Source organism: Sceloporus occidentalis, unplaced genomic scaffold (assembly GCF_023333645.1).
Source record: "Sceloporus occidentalis isolate IW3139 unplaced genomic scaffold, rSceOcc1.0.p SCAF_38, whole genome shotgun sequence".
NCBI classification, from domain to species: Eukaryota; Metazoa; Chordata; class Lepidosauria; order Squamata; family Phrynosomatidae; genus Sceloporus; species Sceloporus occidentalis.
This window is the reverse complement of record NW_028317018.1, coordinates 6,262,851-6,270,884: the sequence shown is the minus strand read 5'-3', so window position 1 is coordinate 6,270,884 and position 8,034 is coordinate 6,262,851.

Sequence of the window (8,034 nt, the reverse complement as noted above, 5' to 3'; positions counted from 1 at the left end):
GGTGACATCACTGCGTAATTATTTTTAAATGTTACCACATTTTATCTATTTTTATTTTTTTCCCATTTTTTTATTATTTTTTTAATATTTTACTTATCACATTGTGATTAGAAAGCTGGGCTCTATTGAATTGCATGGTTGAATGCAGTACTTGTTAACACAAATAGCTAATCAGCCAATCCCATGCCGGCCACTTAATGCATTTAGGCATGTAGAGGTGGTCAAGACAACTTGCTGAAGTTCAAATCTAGCATCAGAATGGGGAAAAAAGGGGATATAAGTGACTTTGAATGTGTAATGGTTGTTGGTGCCATACGGGCCGGTCTGAGTATTTAAAAAACTGCCGCTCTGGGATTTTTACGCACAACCATATCTAGGGTTTACAAGAATGGTCCGAAAAATAGAAAATATCCAGTGAGCGGCAGTTGTGTGGATGAAAATTCCTTGTTGATGTCAGAGGTCAGAGGAGAATGTACAGACTGGTTTGAGATGACAGAAAGGCAACAGTAACTCAAATAACCACTTGCCAAGGTATCCAGAATACCATCTCTGAATGCACAACACATTGAACCTTGAAGTAGATGGGCTACAGCAGCAAAAGTCCGTACCAGGTGCCACTCATGTCAGCTAAGAACAGGAGGCCGCAATTCACACTGGCTCACCAAAATTGGACAATGGAAGACTGGAAGAACGTTGCCTGGTCTGATGAGTCTCGATTCCAGCTGCGACAGGTGGCAGGGTCAGACATTGGTGTAAACAACATGAAAGCATGGATCTATCCTGCCTTGTATCAACGGTTCAGGCTGCTGGTGGTGTAATGGTGTGGGGACATTTTCTTGGCACACTTTGGGCCCCTTAGTACCAATTGAGCATCATTTAACCCCTTCGCGACCTTTGCCGGTTCAGGACCGTCATGACATGAAGGTCACTAAATGACCTTTGACGGTCCTGAACCGTCAAAAAGTAAAATAAGCTTAGAAAGTGATCAACGATCACTTTCTTCGCTTAAACGGCGTTACTGTAATGCCTCGATGTCGAGGCATTCAGCAAGGCCGAGATCGGCATCGGGGGCCATGTCTGGCCCCTCCCGGAGGCGTCAACAGCCGCCATTTTTAAAACCGTTTTAAAAGCGTTTAGGAGGCGATCAACGATCGCCTCCTAAACTTAAATGGTGTCGCTGGAATGCCTCGATCAGGAGGCATCCAGCGACACCAAACACTTACCTCTGGGTGGGCTGTGACCGCTCCGGAGAGCGGTCACAGCCGCCGCTGCCGGTGATCTTCGCCATCAAGCAAGATGGCGGCGGCCCGGGAAATAAAACAATAAAGACGAAAAAGTTCGCTAGAGGGTCTCCAGACCCTCTAGAGAACTGGCTCCACTTGCTGGTTGAATACAGGTACTGCATTCAACCATGCAAGTCAATGGAGCCCAGCTTTCTAATCACTATGTGATTAGTAAAATATTCAAAAAAAATAAAAATAAATAAAAAATGGAAAAAAAAATAAAAAAAAAATGTGCTAACATTTAAAAATTATTATGCAGTGATGTCACTAGATGAACCATCCAGTACCAGAAAAATGTGTAAAAAAAAATATAAAAAAAGTATTAAAAAAATAAAATTAAAAAATAAAGTTTATTATTTTGAGCAAGTGCTAAAATTTCTCAAAAATCTCAACAAAGAGTTAAAAAAAAAGCACTTCAAATACCCAAGGGGTGTCTAATATATAAAAAAAATGGCTGATGGGGTAAATTGGAGTGGCCTAGCTCAAAGATAGGGCATAGGTACAGACTGACCAAAATGGAGAAAAAAAGCGCACTTCCCAAATGTGGCATTTTAAATCTGAAACAACCCGACAAACCCATGCATGTCGGGTATCACTGTACTCAGGAGATGTTCCTGAACACACATTGGGGTGTTGTTTGACAGTGGCATATACCAGGACCTGTATATCTATAACTAAAGTACAATTTGTGTGAAAAAAAAAAAAATTACTATTACAAAGTTTGACAAAGTGTAGTTCTATAATTGGTGCATGGAAAGGGTTAAAATAACAGCATTTGGAATACCCTGGGGTGTCTAGTTTTCAAAAATATATGGTTTGAATGGGTTAAATTGAGTTAACCAGCTTCAAAGATATTCCAAAGAGGAGAGGGAGGCACAATGACCAAATGACCACCTGAATTACGCATGCCCCAAAAGTAGCCTTTTACCAGCCAAACAATCTGACAAACCCATGCATGTGGGGTATCGCTGTACTCAGGAGATGTTGCTGAACACATATTGGGGTGTTGTTTGACAGTGACATATACCAGCACCTGTATATCTATAACTAAAGTACAATTTGTGTGGGAAAAAAAATAAAAAAAATTACTATTACAAAGTTTGACAAAGTGTAGTTGTATAATTGGTGCATGGAAAGGGTTAAAATAACAGCATTTGGAATACCCTGGGGTGTCTAGTTTTCAAAAATATATGGTTTGAATGGGTTAAATTGAGTTAACCGGCTTCAAAGATGTTCCAAAGAGGAGATGGAGGCAGACTGACCAGATTTGTTAAAAAAGATTTGGAAATCATAAAACGCTACTTGTACTTATTGCCCTATAACTTACAAAAAACAGCAAAAAAACATAAAAACATTGGGTATTTCTAAACTCAGGACAAGTAGTAGAATCTATTTAGCTAGTTTTTTTACTTGCTTTTTTAGGTGAGTAAAAGATTTTTCAAATAAAAGTCATAAAATGTGTTTTTTTTTCAATTTTTCACCATGTTTTTTTAATTTTTTTATAGTAAATAAGATGATATGATCAAAATAATGGTATCTGAAGAAAGCCCATCTTGTCCTGAAAAAAACAATATATAACATATGTGGGTACACTAAATGGGTGAGGAGAAAATTACAGCTGAACACAAGCACCACAAAAGTGTCAAAACAGCCTCGGTCCCACAGGGTACAAAACGAAAAATGAGCCCGGTCCTTAAGGGGTTAAACACGACAGCCTACCTGAGTATTGTTGATGACTATGTCCATCCCTTTAAGACCACAGTGTACCCATGTCACAAAACTCATGTAACACTTTTTATTTTGGGCCTGTCATCCTGGCTGGAGCCTACAGGAGATCCTGGCCTCTGCATAGCGGAAAGTTGGGGGTTAATATGACCATTTGGCAGTGCCTCCACCTAGTAATTACTCCAGGGAGTTAAAGTGTAGTGTAGTAGGACACATATATAACTCAAACACAAGGAAACAGCCACTATAATGTAAAGTTGTAAAAAAATGTACTCTAATGCATTAGTTTAAATCAGGAACCAAGAGCATTTCAATAAGGTAAAAAGGTATACAGCAAACACAATATAGCTAAATTAAACCCCAGTCCAAATCACCTGCCTCTCCAAATAATAACTCACCGTTGCATATTTGTCAGTCCCCTGGGGTAACGGTGCACATAGATGTTGGGGCCCTTGATGGAAGTAATACTTCCCCTGAAATGCATAGTGGCGGTATCAGTGCCTGTAACTATTACTGGGCACCTTCCTCTGATACCTTCCCTCAGACACATGGCATCCCGGCACAGGAATCAATCAGCTCCCAATAGCGTTCTGCTTTCAATCTGGGTGCCATGGCTGACGTATTACTAAAGGGGGGCAATATGCAAGGGTATGAGGGCATTACCTTTTACATATTGCTGACAAGCCCAGATAAAATGCTGCCCTGCAGTATGGGGGATGTATAGACCCATGGAAGGGAACCAACAAGTCAGATATAAAGGGCTTTTTTTTATCTGGGCCGGCAGCATTAATACACAAGGGGGGCAGCTGGGGCCATTACATAAATCAATATTAAAGCGAGGGACAGGCTGTTGGCATAAATACACATAGTGCTGGCAGGGGGCAAAAACACAAAAGAGAAGGGTCAACGACAAAGCAGTGTGGAAAATACTTTTTTTTGTAGCTTAGCTCGTCCAGATGTGGTAGTCAGTGTGGCAGAGCCTGTCCGTGTATGTGTGTTGGTAAAGCAGAGCCTGTCCTGGTGTGTGTGTTTGGGTGTCAGTGTGGGAGAGCCTGTCCTGGTGTGTGTGTTTGGGTGTCCGTGTGGCAGAGCCTGTCCTGGTGTGTGTGTCTGGGTGTCGGCAGAGCCTGTCCTGGTGCAGCTGTTGGTGTGGCAGAGCCTTGTCCTGGTGTGGGTGTCTGTGTGGGAGAGCCTGTCCTGGTGTGTGTCTGTCTGGGTGTCGGCAGAGCCTGTTCTGGTGCGGCTGTTGGTGTGGCAGAGCCTTGTCCTGGTGTGGGTGTCTGTGTGGGAGAGCCTGTCCTGGTGCGTGTTTGGGTGTCCGTGTGGCAGAGCCTGTCCTGGTGTGTGTGTGTCTGGGTGTCGGCAGAGCCTGTCCTGGTGCAGCTGTTGGTGTGGCAGAGCCTTGTCCTGGTGTGGGTGTCTGTGTGGGAGAGCCTTGTCCTGGTGTGGGTGTCTGTGTGGGAGAGCCTGTCCTGGTGCGTGTTTGGGTGTCGATGTGGCACAGCCTGTCTTGTTGTGTATTTGGACATCTGTTTCTTGGCACTTTACTTACTGTAGGAATAAATATAACTATGTCATTTTTATTTATCCAGAGATAAAAATCCAGAGATATTATCTGCCTCGCACTGATGTCATCTTTATACAGTATACACAGATGCCCAGGAGTTAAGATTCTGTCTATTTTAATCCTCAGCACCAGGCCCATGACACTCTAAATCTGCCTAAAAGATTCTAAAAAGTATTTTTTTCATGGACATAATGTGAGAAATAAGGTATATATCATACAATCACTTCATAAACACATACCAAATACACTGCATATATACTTTGAAGAAAATATGCTTATAAAATAGTTTTTTTTACCCTTTGCCAATTAGAAAAAATGTCCCAGGATTTCATTTTAAAAATCTGGTCACATTACTTTAATGCATGTCAGGGGATGAAGCCATGTAGCACAGTGAAACACATTAGACTTCGAAGCACTCGACAGTAAGGTTACTCTGTAGGCGTTTGATGTCTTCCATAGTGAGAAAGTCTGACAGTGAGAACAATGTGATATATTATCCCTGTTCTCTTCTCTGACCAGTAGTGTGGCACACAGAGTGCTGGCAGAGAAGCCGAACAGGAGGCGGGGAAAGGCTTTACAGGACTACAGGAGAGGTCAGACACCAGCAACAGTAGCTTACCTGTCCCCCCCCCCCCAGATGTGAGTATCCTTTAACTGAAAAAATGTATTTTGGATAAGATCTCTCTTTTCAACCAGTATCAGAAATGAATAGCCCCTGAACAATTTCAAAGCCTAAAGCAGTGGTTCTTAACTTTTTTGGTGTCACACCCAGAGCCGGCCTTAGGTGTTCTGGCGCCCTGTGCGGACTACTCCTCTGGCGCCCCCCCATCCCAAAAAAAGAAAGGAATAAAAACTTGTAACAAAACCCCAATCACTATATACTACGCCAAACATTGATGTGGTCTAGGCCTACCACTTAATTGTCTGGCTTAGTAGTAGGGATGCACCGAAACAAATTCTGGACTGAAACCGAAAGTGCAGCATTTACCTGGCCAAAACCGAATATGACCCCCCCAACACCATAAAAAATCTAACACTTTTATTTAAAGTAAGTAACACACCAAAATAGGAGAAAACAATTAAATAATATTATATATATATATATATATATATATATAAAGTCCAAAAATAGTTACCGGCACTCCAGGGACTTTCCAAATAACCACACAAACAACTTCGGTTTTCAAGTCTATATATATATCATATATATATATGATTAACAGCAATCACATTCCTATCATGCCCAGGCATACCCAGATTCCAGGATTTACTCGCAGACTTGGCATGATAGGAGTATGATTGCCCTATCTACCCCTTCTCACTCTCTTCTGCCGTATCTACCCCTTCTCACTCCCTTCTCCCTATCTACCCCCTTTCCCCTGTCTCACTCCCTTCTCCCTATATACGGCCTCCTAACTATCTACCCTTTCCCTCTTTGAAGTTCACTTACCTTTCAGGAGTCCTGCGGTGGGGGTGCAAAGCCTCTGCCTCCCAGCTCTGCCACTGTATGGAACAGTATAGAGTGATGGGAGTTATGATGTACTTTTAGAGCATAATTAGATCATGAAAAAGACATTGGAAATGGTACAGCATAACACCCATCACTCTCACACACTTACCAATCCACACATATACTAATCCACACGCATACCAATCCACACGCATACCAATCTACACGCATACCAATCCACACGTATGCCAATCCACACGTATACCAATCCACACGTATACACTAATCTACACATATATACCAATCCACACTTACCAATCCACACATGTATATCAATCCACACGTATACCAATCCGCACATATATACCAATCCACACATATATACCAATCCACACATATATACCAATCCACACACATACCAATCCAGACGTATACCAATCCACATGTATACCAATCCACATATATACCAATCCACACATATATACCAATCCACACATATATACCAATCCACACACATACCAATCCAGACGTATACCAATCCACATGTATACCAATCCACATATATACCAATCCACACATATATACCAATCCACACATATATACCAATCCACACATATATACACTAATCCACACACATACCAATCCACTCTCACTGAATGCTTTCCTACCTTTCCTCTTTTCTCCTTACAGCTCCTTTTCCTCCTCTTCGTTCTTCTTCTTCAGTTCTTCTGTCTTCTTCCGGGTCAGAGGGCACGGACAGCGGTGGGCACGGCTTCAGTGCTGTGCGCCGGGATCTGACAACAAACCCCGGCGCACAGCAGCTGTTGCCGCGCGGATCACAAGGGAGCGGTATCGGAGATCCTTGAACCGGCTTAAAATCACTCAAGGGAGCCGGAGGTCTGTTAACCCCTTCGTGACAATTGCCGGTCCAGGCACGTCACTGAAAATCGTGACGATTATGACAATTGACGTGCCAGGACCGGCACGTCTTTAAACGGGTGAAAAAATCGATCCGTGATCGATTTTTTCACTCAAACGGTGTTGCTCTAATGCCTCGACATCGAGGCATTGAGCAACACCAAAAAAAACATTCCCGCCCCCCCCCGATCGCTCCTAGGAGCAAAAAAAAAACATGTTTGAAAGACTGCACGTGTAAGGCACTTACCTGGCAGACGCGGGGAAGTTCCTCTCCATCCTCCCGGCAGAAACGCCGGCACCGTCCCCTGCTACATGAAGCAGCCGCTCGCACGCGCGGCCGCTTCATGAATATTTATGCGGCTGACCGCCGCCTGGATTCCGCTGCGTCGCTATGGCGACGGTGGGCAGGGTTACGTCAGGGAAGCCGGGGAACGCCCCCCCGGGCTATTTAAACTTCTCAAACCTATCCACCAGTGCTCAGTTGTACTGGTGCTTCCGTACCTTTTGAGCCCCTCGTATTTTCCCTGTATCTTGTTACTATTGCTGGTATCCTGACCCTGGTCTGCTCAACGGCTATCGTGAACTTCTGGAATCCTGACCCTGGCTATTCTTACGACTTGTGTATCTCTGGCATCCTGACCTCGGCTTTCCATTCGGCTCCTGTGTATTTCTGGTATCCTGACCCTGGCTTTCCTAACGACTCTGAGAACCTCCGGTATCCTGACCCTGGTCTGCTTAACGGCGCTGTCCTGATCACCCGTGCTTACAGCAACACCGCCAAGTGCCCTGTTATCCACCTCAGGCCCCTTGTGCGTGTCCTGTACTGAGCAAGCGTGTTCCTTTCCTGCATCCCGGATTCCTTCTGGTAAGACGATCCTCACAGAACAACTGAGCCCTAAAACATGGAATCCGCAGGAATTGCTGACGCACTCTCGGCTCTCACGGGACAAATTGCCTCCCTTACTCGTTCTCTTCAAGACCTCCAAACTAGCCACGCACACATGCAGCGTCAACTTCAGGAACTCCAGACAAATCTACCTGCCTCCGGGGGATCCCCTTCGGGAACAGCTCCGCCCCCGGTGATGGAGGAA